General features: G+C 38.4%; 1 long non-coding RNA gene across 1 annotated transcript in view; it reads right to left on the bottom strand.

The window, feature by feature from the left end:
* The window catches only part of LOC138896454 (uncharacterized), a 44,085-nt gene that overhangs the window by 9,248 nt on the left and 22,970 nt on the right, over positions 1-11,867 (bottom strand). The gene's annotated exons all lie outside the window — the stretch shown is intronic.

The raw sequence follows: 11,867 nt of genomic DNA, 5'->3' as shown, positions 1-11,867 counted from the left end.
CGATTAATCTCAAACTACCAATGTGATGGAATGATTTTACCAATTCAAGTAAAAATGTAACATTGCTCTGTAGCCATACTTGTACTTATGGAACCTTTTCAAATATTTTTGGTGATTGACATAGAAATGAAAAATTAATTATTCAAAAAAAAAAAAATGACTGTATATGTTTAGATTTTTCTCTTTCAAGTTTTGTGCTATTCCAATTTTAATAATTCACCCTTGATCACACAAGTCTCAGTAGTGCCAATATATGTTGATTTTTGTGAATATCCAGAAGATAAATTGGTTATATAACCCTCTTTGCCGGCCTATATAATTGGGGGAAAAATTCAAAAATAGTTAGATTTATAAGTGGTAATTGAAAAATAGCCACAGTTTCAAAAGTAATCGAATTTTAGCCACTTTCATGTAAAGATAAATCTGAACGAAAACACTGTTCACAATCCGAAAAATATTCCAGCATAATATACTGGAGTTCCAGTATAATATACCAGTCCAACATAATATGCTGGAAGTTCATACAGATGTGCTCCAATCTCCGGTATATTATGCTGGAACTTTTCGCATGTTGAAGTTCCAGCATAATTAATATGTTGGAAATTCATACACATGTGCACCATTCTCCAGTATATTATACTGGACCGGTCCGTGTTGCAGCAAAATAGTGGTTATTTTTCAATGACTTTGCAAACGCTGGCTATTTTTGAATTACCAGTCCGAAAATTGACTAGCCCGTGTTATTTTTACTATAATTAGTTCAATTTTTTTCATGTCCCAACGTTATTTCATTGTCGGCCTATATAATTAGAACTAAATGCCATCCCTCAGAAAATTCAATATAGAAAAGAATAAAAAAAAATTGTATTTCCCCAAATTTTAATTTAATGTCCATGTTAACAACAACACAACAACAACAAACTTATTGAAATCCCACGAGTGAGGTATGAGGAGGGTAAAGTGTACGCAGACCTTACCTCTGTCTTATGACGGTAGAGAGGTTGTTTCCGGAAGATCCTCGGCTCAAGAAAAGTGAAAATGAAGCAATAAAAAGACAGTAACAACAACAAAGTAATTAAACATCGACACAAATAAAACAACGTGTAATAACATAGATCTAAGAATACGACACATTCATGTCCATGTTAAGTTAAACAGAAAATTTATATTGATAAAAGCTTTATCTCCTTTATGCCAACCACTAATTGCTTCATGTTCTAATATGCAAATTTGGTATAGGGTGGAAGTTCGAGAATATAGTTCAGTATTGAGGCAATGACCATTTCTGAAAATAATAATGTTTACAAGTAAAACAAAAGTTCGGTCTCATGATTATCTCTTCTTTGTCTTAAAATGCTACTCTATTCGAATACAAGCTCTTATCATTCTTATATGGGTAGAAACAAAAAAGGATCTACATTTGTTCAAAGATTTCTCTAATTAATACTACCAAACAGAGATCGATTCAACTCAACAGACATTCTTCATTTAGAATTTAATTATATAAACTTTTTCACCAGATATATAGTGTGATTTTGAACATTTCCCTCAATTTTAGCCACTTAACAACGGCAATCCGTGGATTGCTTTATCTCTTTAGTCTTTACCAGCCGAATAGCTATTCATTGAATTAGTGCGTGTGTAGTATGATGGAAAATATTTTTCGAAAAAAATTTCAGAACATAAATCATTTAATTATCAGGTGTTTTGTGGTCAAGAAATGTTTTTCAGGGAAAATCAAACGGGGGACATTAGGCAGCAGCCATATAATTTAATTCATAATTATCTCAACTCTTAATTTTATATATTATTGCTTTAACCAACACTTAGATATTATTATTAATCTTTAGTAATCAAGTATTTTATAAAAGCACTGATTTTGCTAACATTGTTATTAATCTTTAGTAAATAACTTTTTTCGAAAAATAATTTACACTCTATAGCCAAAAACATGAAAACATCTCCATCAAATATTTGTGAAAAACTAAGTTATTTTATGGTGAATGTCAAAACTGAGGGTGATGTTGGGCTGCACGAAAATAAAGCATATGGGCCTGAGGGCTTGCCGAGAAGAAGCAAAAGGGGAAAGAGGCCCAATCAAATGTTGGTTGATTATGTTTTGGATGCGGGCTAAGAAAGAGCTTGGAAAGCAAGGCAATATTAGAAGTTGGGGACCATAATTAGTTAAAAAGAGTAGTGCAGGCAGTGTAGGGGTAGGCAAAAGTTTATGAGAATCTTCTTCTCCCTCTATCTGTGGCTCTGTTCCTCCCCCTTTTCTTTCTTTTTGTTCTATCTTATTTTCTCTGCAATCTCTATCAGTTTATTTACTATTTCCTTGTATTGAGTCTCCTTTAATCCAAACAAATTCCATTCTAAGTTCCTGTTACAAATTGTGTTGAGAAGTTCATGACATTTTGGTGCTTTCATTGATCTATCTACAATGGTAGATTCTAAGTTGTCCGCCGACGATCCTTCGCAGTCCGTTCGTGACCCTCCCTCGGGATTTTCACCATACATGGTGGAATTTCGGTCAGTCGTTGAGTCCAACCAACGCTTTACGCAAGAAATGGTTTCTCAGATGGCGACCCTTATAGCTCATCTTCATCCTTCTGCTGGTGAGCCGTTACGTTCTCGACCGCATGACCCACTGTTACCTCTTGCACCTGTCAGCACTCATTAGTCTCCTTTACGCCATAAGCCAGCTCATGTTGAGTTTGGGCGATTTAGCGGTGATAACCCAGAGGCATGGGTTTTTCAAGCGAATCGTTATTTTAATTCTTACTCCATTGAGGAGCTGGAACGACTGACGATAGCTTCATTTTATTTGGACGGTGAGGCCCTCGAGTGGTACAGGTGGCTTCACCGTAACAAGGAACTAGTTGACTGGGATCATTTCTTTGCCAAATTGACACTCTGTTTCAGGAAACGTACAATGGTTGGCCATGGGGGACGTTTGGCTAAACTTACTCAGAACAGCACGGTGGCTGAATATAAGTCCCGTTTTGAGGCTCTGGCAAACAAAACTGAGAGGCTATCGGAGGGCTTCATGATGGAATGTTTTCACTATGGGCTTCGACCCGACATACAATCAGTTGTAGTGGCCCACGAGCCTCAATCGTTGGACCAACTTATTTAGTTGTCCCATAACCATGAGCAGCGAATTGCTTTGGAAAAAGGACCCAATACTTTTAACTCCACATATTCTAAATCCCCTCCCTTGTTATCAACCTCGCCTGGTGCACCTCATGTTTCTACCATCTCTTCAACAAAATCTCGGAATCCTAGATTTTCTTTGAAATGACTCTCTCCGGCAAAAGTACAACAACGACGAGAACATGGGCTCTATTTTATTGCGATGAGAAGTATTCTCCCAATCACAAGTGCAAAACAACGCCTAAGCTCTTTCTTCTAGGACAAGGTACGTCGACTATTGACGTGCCACCAGACTTATTTGTTGCTGATGACGTGTTGGCCGAAGATTTGCAGTGCTTGGAGGTTCAATCGCACTCTACGATTTCCTATCATGCTTTGGTAGGAGGTAATTCCTTAACCACTTTACGATTTAAGGGCGAAGTGAGCGGCGTACCAGTACATGTCCTACTAGATGGGGGCAGTACACATAATTTTATCCAACCTCGTGTGGCAAAATTTGTGAATCTGGTAATTGAAGCCACCCCTACAAGTTCTGTTGTGGTGTGCAGTGTCCAAAGACTTCGTTGTGAGGGTGTGGTTCGTAATGTGCCTTTGTCTATTCAGGGGTGTGATTTGAACCTGGAGTTCTTTGTCTTGTCCTTTCATGGCTCTGATTTGGTGTTGGGTGTTTCGTGGCTTACGACTTTAGGGCCCGTGATCAAAGACTATCGTGAGCGCTATTTTGAATTTTCATTGGATGGAGTTCGATACAGTTAGCATGAAGAAGCCTCCATTGATGTCCAGCCAGCACAACTTCAGAGTATTCGACGTTTAGCAGAGGTTGAGTGAATCTCGAGCTATTACCGATTAGAACCAGGTCAGGAGAACGAGGCAGTGATACCCGTTTATCCAGAGGACTTAATGACAGTGTTGCACCGATAAGGTTGTGTTTTGCAAGCCATATGGATTACCTCTGTCAAGGCCCCAAGATCATGCCATTCACTTGCAACCTCAGGCTGGACCGGTGAATGTTAAGCCTTATAGATATCCATACTTTCAGAAATAAGTCATGGAGTAATTGGTGTCGGATATGCTGAAAGAAGGGGTTATCCGAGCCAACACAAGTCTGTTTTCAACTCCGGTCTTACTGGTGAAATGGCACTTCTGTGTGGACGAGACATGGCACTTCTGTGTGGACCATCGGGCACTCATCGCCATCACAGTGCGAGATAGGTTTCCCATACCCACGATGGACGAATTATTTGATGAACTTCATGGGGCCTGTTATTTTTCAAAATTGGATTTGCTATCTGGTTATCACCAGATTCGTGTTCGGCCAGAGGATGTAGCCAATACGGCTTTTCGAACACATGAGGGTCATTACGAATTTCTAGTAATGCCCTTTGGATTGTCTAATGCCCCGTCCACGTTTCAGGCCACTATGAATTCCATATTTCGACCCCATCTTAGGCGTTTTGTCTTGGTTTTCTTCGACGATATCTTGATATATAGCAGATCATGGGGGTTGCATCTAGATCATCTAGCCATGGTTCTTCAATTGCTCAAGGACTACCCGTTGGTCGCGAAGGAGTCGAAGTGTTTATTTGGCTAAAAAAAGATTGATTAATTGGGCCATGTGATATCAGCAGAGGGGTTATCAGTAGATCCAGCAAAGATTCAGGCCATTTTGCAGTGGCCTATACCAAAAAATGTTAAGGAGGTTCGTAGCTTTCTAGGCCTCGCCGGCTACTATCGCAGATTCATTCGTCAATATGCTGCTATTGTGGGACCTTTGACAGACTTGCTACGCAAAAAGCCTTTTAAGTGGTCTGAACAAGCTCAACAGGCCTTTTATACTCTCAAGCAAGCCTTGGGATCCACTCCAGTTCTATCATTACCTGATTTTTCCCAGGAGTTTCATGTCGAGACTGATGCCTCAGGATCTGGGATTGGGGTTGTGCTATCACAACATGGGCACCCCATAGCGTTTTACAGTCAGAAGTTATGTCCTAGAATGAGGTATGCATTGACGTATCATAGAGAGATGTACGTAATAACTCAAGCGCTGGCTAAATGGAGGCAATATTTGCTGGGACGACAGTTCATCATTTACACCGACCAACAAGCCTTAAAGAACTTGACTAACCAGGTCATTCAAACCCCAGAGCAGCAGCAATGGTTAAATAAATTGGTCGACTATGATTTCAAAATACTCTATAAGCCTGAGAAACATAACGTAGCAGTTGATGCCTTGTTGCGTATCCCTGAAGCTTCGTTTTTTGCAATCTCCGGACAACAGTTTGACATTATTACGGAGTTACATGCTGCAAATCAGACCAATTCTGAGCTTCTGGATCTTCAAAAGTAGGTGAAATTAAGTAACAATTCAACCGCTGAATTATATGTTAGAGATGGGCTGCTCCTGTTTAAGGGACGTCTAGTCTTGCCTTCCGACTCTTCCTTAAGGCTGAAATTACTAGAAGAATTTCATTCTTCTCCTGTTGGAGGACATGCTGGGGTCTCTCGCACGTTTCATTGCCTATTTTCCAATTTATTTTGGAAAGCGATGCGCAGGGATGCTCGAATTTTGTAGCCTCTTGCCAGGTGTGTCAGCAAATGAAGGACCTGGTTAAACAACCGGCAGGCCTGTTGCAACCTATACCGGTGCCGGACATGGTATTTGAAGAAATCACCATGGACTTCATTACGTGTCTTCCTAGTTCTAAGGGGAAAGCGACTATAATAACCATGGTGGACCGACTCTCAAAATATGCATACTTTATAGCTTTACCATCCACATTCACAGCTCAAACCATGGCTATAGCTTTTGTTTCTGAGGTTATAAGGCTTCATGGGCTTCCTAAGGTAATTGTAACAGATCGTGACCCAAGGTTTACAAACTACTTTTGGAAAGAAAACCATTGACTGCATGGGACGACTCTATCAATGAGCACCGTATATCATCCCAAACGGACGGGCAATCCGAGGCATTAAACAGATGTGTTGAGCAATATTTGCGTTGCTTTGTAGTTGATAGTCCTTATGAATGGCTACCTCTTCTTACATGGGCTGAGTATGGTACAACACGGTATACCAGACCTCTGCGAGGATGACTCCCTTTCAAGCGCTTTATGGTCGTGAACCTCCTACTCTTTTACGGTATGCGCTGGGCAGCAATTCGAATGAGCTCATTGAGCAGTTTATGTTACAACGAGATGAGGTCGTGAATCTATTAAAGCACAATCTCACTAAAGCCCAGCAAAAGATGAAGGAATTTGCTGATAAAAAGCGCACTTTCGTGGAATTCACAGTGGGAGAATGGGTCTTTGTAAAGCTGAAGCCATACATGCAGCACTCTTTGCACCTACAACAACACTAGAAGCTGGGGCGCCGTTACTTTTGACCGTATAAAATACTTAAGAAAATTAGGGAAGTGGCATACAAGCTGGATTCTCCAGAAGATGCCAGAATTCACCCGGTTTTCCATGTTTCTATGTTACGAAAATGTGTTGGCACACCCGAGAACCACGTTACCCCGTTCCATCTTAAGGAGGTACCACAATCGAACCTTTAGGACAAGGTTCCATCTAAAGATGGGGGTATTTTCATAATTGAGGGTGATGTTGGGCTGCACGAAAATAATGCATATGGGTCTAGGGGCTTGCCGAAAAGAAGCAAAAGGGGAAAGAGGCCCAATCAAAGGTTGGTTGATTATGTTTTGGATGCTCGCTAAGAAAGAGCGTAGGAAGCAAGGCAATATCAGGAGTTGAGGACGATAATTAGTTAAATAGAGTAGTGCAGGCAGTGTTGGGGTAGGCAAAAGTTTATTAGAATCTTCTTCCCCCTAACTGTGGCTCTATTCCCCCCCCCCCCCCCTTTTCTTTCTTTCTGTTCTATCTTATTTTCTCTACAATGTCAATCAATTTATTTACTATTTCCTTGTATTGAGTCTCCTTTAATCCAAACAAATTCCATTCTCAGTTCCTGTTACAAATTGTGTTGAGAAGTTCATGACAGTGAACATATTTTGAAAAAATGAATTACGTCATACAAGCTACACCTTTAAGGGTGTTTTTTGGTACGAAGGGAAACATATGTTTTTCAATTTTTTCTCATGAACTTATTTTTCTCCAATTGGAGGAAAATATTTTTTCTATCAAGAGAAAGGAAAATATTTTCAAAACTCTTTTTTCAACTTTTCTCGCCCTATTCTCCATCCCTACCAACCCATTCCTGCACCCCGCACCTACTGATCCCACCCCCGCCCACCCTATCTCACCCCCAACATAAATAAAAATATTATTAATAGTACTTTCTTTTTTATGTTATAGATAGATTTTTTTTTCATTTCAACAAATGAGTATTTTCTTTTCATGATATAAAAAAGTATTTTTTTTTCATTTTAACAAAATTATTACTTTATTTTCATGATATAGAAAAAATATTTTCTGTCATTGTAGAAGAGTACTTTTTTTCAACCAAAAGAGTATTTTCTTTTTAGCTATGAAGCACAAATTTCAACATTGTTTTTATGTAAAAAATTAAAGCATTACATTAGTTCCTTTGGGTTTGTATGAACATTTAGAAGAATAATTAAATTCTTGAAAAAAATTGAGTCCTGAAAACGTTGGGTATTGGAGGGAGGGGGGAGGAGCAAGGAAACACGTGGACTTGGGGGGAAGGGGGTGAAAAGAGTACCATAAAAAAATATTTTCTACTCTCTAACCAAATACTAGAAAATATTTACCGGAAAAGGTTTTCACCCACCAACCAAACAAGGGAAAATAAGTGATAAAATCACTCATTTTCCTTGAAAATATTTTGTAAGAAAATAATTTTCATGGAAAACATATTCCTTCATACCAAACACATCCTAAAACCAAAACCTTCCTTATGAATTAGAATATTCATTCCGAACACACGAGAAGAGACTAGGTGTCATGTACGCTCTCCAATATGTTCATGTATATATACCTCATTAGTACAAGGACTTTTACACCATCATATTATCTTTACCTATTGTAGTAGATTACCCGACTCATTTTTAAGATTACAAGTCTCACGTTTTATGCAGAGGCGGAGCCCGATTTTAAAATTTATGGGTTTTGAGTTTTAAACCTGAGCAGTTTTGATTTTGATGATTGACAAAGGAACACATGCATGAATCAGGTCCATGGACAGTGTACATAGGTGACAGGCAGAATCAGGCAAAAGGCATGCACGTGAAAGAGATAAGTATAAGTGGTTATATATGATATTCCCTGAACGAAAAGGTTTCATATTTGATAAGGATCAGGACTCTTTACTTGAAGAGAACTCTATCCAAGATAAGAAAAGTGTTAGAAGTTGAAGATAACTAGATCTCTTCCACCAAAGAAGAATAAAACATTAGAATTCTAGTTAATCTTTATTTACTAACTAACTAACTAACTAACTAACTCTCTCTCTCTCTCTCTCTCTCTCTCTCTCTCTCTCTCTTATATATATATATATATATATATATATATATATATATATCAGTTGTATTCTCTTTTACAGGTGATGCACACATGCTGAAGTTAAGCACGAATTGAGAGCAAAATAGCAAGGCATTTTGTGAGCAATTCTTGTGAGATTTAAGAGTGCGATCTTGAAGCTACACGAACCAGATTAAAGAACCAGCTCCATAAAGAGTTTTATGTGTATATATATATATATCAGTTGTGTTCTCTTTTACAGGTGATGCACACATACTGAAGTTAAGCACGAATTGAGAGCAAAATAGCAAGGCATTTTGTGAGCAATTCTTGTGAGATTTAAGAGTGCGATCTTGAAGCTACACGAACCAGATTGAAGAACCAGCTCCATAAAGAGTTTTATGTGTCTTTCTTTATTTCTAGTTCAAAGTGTAGTAGGCGTTTTGAGTTGTACCTTTCAACTTTCTAGAAGCAAATTGTACTAGGTACCTGAGTTGTATCTTTCAAATTAGAGTTAACTTGAAGTAGTCGCAACAGCCTGTGGCATGTTGCTATAAGGGTTAGAGTTAATCCTTATGTTTTCAAGAAGTTGTAAACTCTAGTTGTATTGTTCAAGTTAGAGTTAAATTGAAGCAGTCGCAACGACCTGTGGCTGGTTGGTACAAGAGATTAGAGATAATCCTTAGATTGCAAGAGTTTGTAAACTTTGTTGTTGGCTCAAAGTTGGAGTGAAGTGTATAGGAAAAAACCTACTGTGTAGTAAGTCATGATTTTTTTACTTTTTGAGCCGGGTGTTTTTCACGTAAAAATCCTTGTATTCTTTACTTTCTGCATTATTTATTTCGCAACTATAGTGCAAGGAACACATAGAAGAACCAAGTCCTTCGATAATCCAGCGCACGCAAAAATCAGGCACCACACAAATCACCCCCATCTTGTGTGGTATTGAAGTATAAAACAACAATTGGTATCAGAGCAGGTTAAACTTGAAAAGGCTAACACCTTAGGAATAGATCAAGATGAGTGTACTGCCTGAAAACTATAAAGAGCAATCCACCACTATGCCACCACTATCCAATGATCACTACTATTGCTTATGGAAGGGGAGGAGAAGAGATCACTTACAGATGACTAAAGGATGTTTCAAATGTGGTAAAAAGAACTAGATGATTAAGAACTGTTCTATGTGGGAAGTCGAGTGGATTAAGGAGAGATCTAAAAGAAGAAAAAGAAAGAAGGAACATGTTCGTGATAAGAAGAAATATAACAAAGGGCCATCCAAAGCAATGGTTGCTGCCTGGGAAGAATGTTCAGATGAGGACATTGATGATGATGATGATGATATTGAACGAGCTCTTATAGCAATTCAAGAATCTGAAGATGAATCTGATGAAGAATCTGAGATAAGTCTTCTCGACCTAAAGGATAAAATTAAATTCCTTTCTAAAGATAGACTATCAGAACTATTGCTAGCTTTATTTGATGAATCTAAGAATATAAGTTCTGAAAAAGAACAGTTGTCAAAAGAGTTTAACTTTTTAAAAGCAAAGTGCAAAAACTGGAAATTATGGCCTGTGAAACTGAAAAAGAAAATACTGTTTTGAAAAATCAAGTTCATGCACTTGACACAGTTGTCTTAGAACTTGGATCTAATAATCTTAAATTGAAGTTAGGAACAGGTAAAGAAATAGCTAATGTCACACAACTCACACTAGAAAATGATTTAGGAAAGGTAAAAGATGAGCTACATAAGAGGGATGAACAGGTAAGAGTCCTAACAGAGGATTTGAACAAGGTCATGCATGAGCTAGACAGAACTTGTAAATGGAACATGTCCTCTAATGCACTTTCATGGCTACAAGAACATCATAGTAGCAACAGAAGAGGACTTGGCTTTAGGAACTCTGCACCTAAGTGGGATCCCAAAAGCAAGTACCTCACACTTTCCGAGAATAAGATTTGAACACGCTGTGGTAAAACTGGTCATTATAAAAGTGAATGCATTGCAAAAGAAAAGGCAAGTCAAAAGAATAAAGAATTTGTTCAAGGGAAGAATAGGATGCCAAGTTGGACTAAAAAAAATTTGATTCATCCTTTTTCTTTTCGAAAGGGACCCAAACAAGTTTGGGTTCCTAAGGCTAACCCCTGATTTTCTTTTGCAGGTCCAAGTGAAGGGGAGCATCCAAATATGGTACATGGATAATGGTTGCTCAAAGCATATGACAGGAAGCAAGAACCAGTTTCTTTCACTTGAGGACCTTAAAGGAGGTAATGTGTCCTTTGAAAATAGGAAGAAAGATGAGATCGCTGGGGTTGGAAAGGTAGGTAAGACCGATTCTCACTCTATTGAGAATGTCTACCTGATAAATGGACTAAAGTACAGTCTAATAAGTGTATCACAATTGTGTGATAGAGGTAACATGGTAGCATTCACCTCTACAAAATGCTTTGTGATTAATCTTACCACTGACAAGATAGTTTTGTAGGGAAAAAGAGTGAACAACATATATGTTGTGGATCTGTCCAGACTCTCAGATAATGAACTCACTTGCTTAAGTGTTTTGGATAATGATCCCCTCCTTTGGCACAAGAGACTTGGACATGCCAGTCTAAGTCAACTCAACAAGTTAGTCTCCAAGGACTTAGTGATAGGGCTGCCTAACATTAAGTTCAAGGAAGATAATGTTTGTGAGGCTTGTGCAAGGGGGAAGCAGGTATCCCCTTTCAAAAGCAAGAAAATGGTAAGCGCTACCAGGATGATGGAACTAGTCCATATGGATCTTTGTGGTCCAATGAGAACACTAAGCACAAGTGGTAAGAGATATATTATGGTGCTTGTTGATGATTACTTTAGGTTTACTTGGACACTGGTTTTAACATCTAAATATGAAGCATTTGACATGTTCACTTCTTTTTTTAGAAAAACTCAGAAACAATTAGGTAATCAACTTGCATCAATTAGGTCTGATCATGGTACTGAATTTGAGAATGCTAAATTTGTTGAATTTTATGATGAGCATGGCATAAATCATAATATTTCTACTCCTAGGACTCCACAACAAAATGAAGTAGTTGAAAGAAAGAATAGGACATTGGAAGAAATGGCTAGGACTATGCTTCTTTCTAGTAAACTGCCCCATAGTTCTGGGTAGAAGCTGTGAACACTGCATGCTACATCAAAAATAGGTGCATGACTAGACCTGTTGTTGAGAAGATGCCCTATGAGTTACTTAAAGGGAGAAAGCCAAATATATCCCATCTTAGGGCATTTGGATGCAA

Source organism: Nicotiana tomentosiformis, chromosome 7, assembly GCF_000390325.3.
Source record: "Nicotiana tomentosiformis chromosome 7, ASM39032v3, whole genome shotgun sequence".
Lineage (NCBI taxonomy): Eukaryota > Viridiplantae > Streptophyta > Magnoliopsida > Solanales > Solanaceae > Nicotiana > Nicotiana tomentosiformis.
Note: the sequence above shows the minus strand (reverse complement) of the source record. Positions and strands in the feature narration are given on the sequence as shown.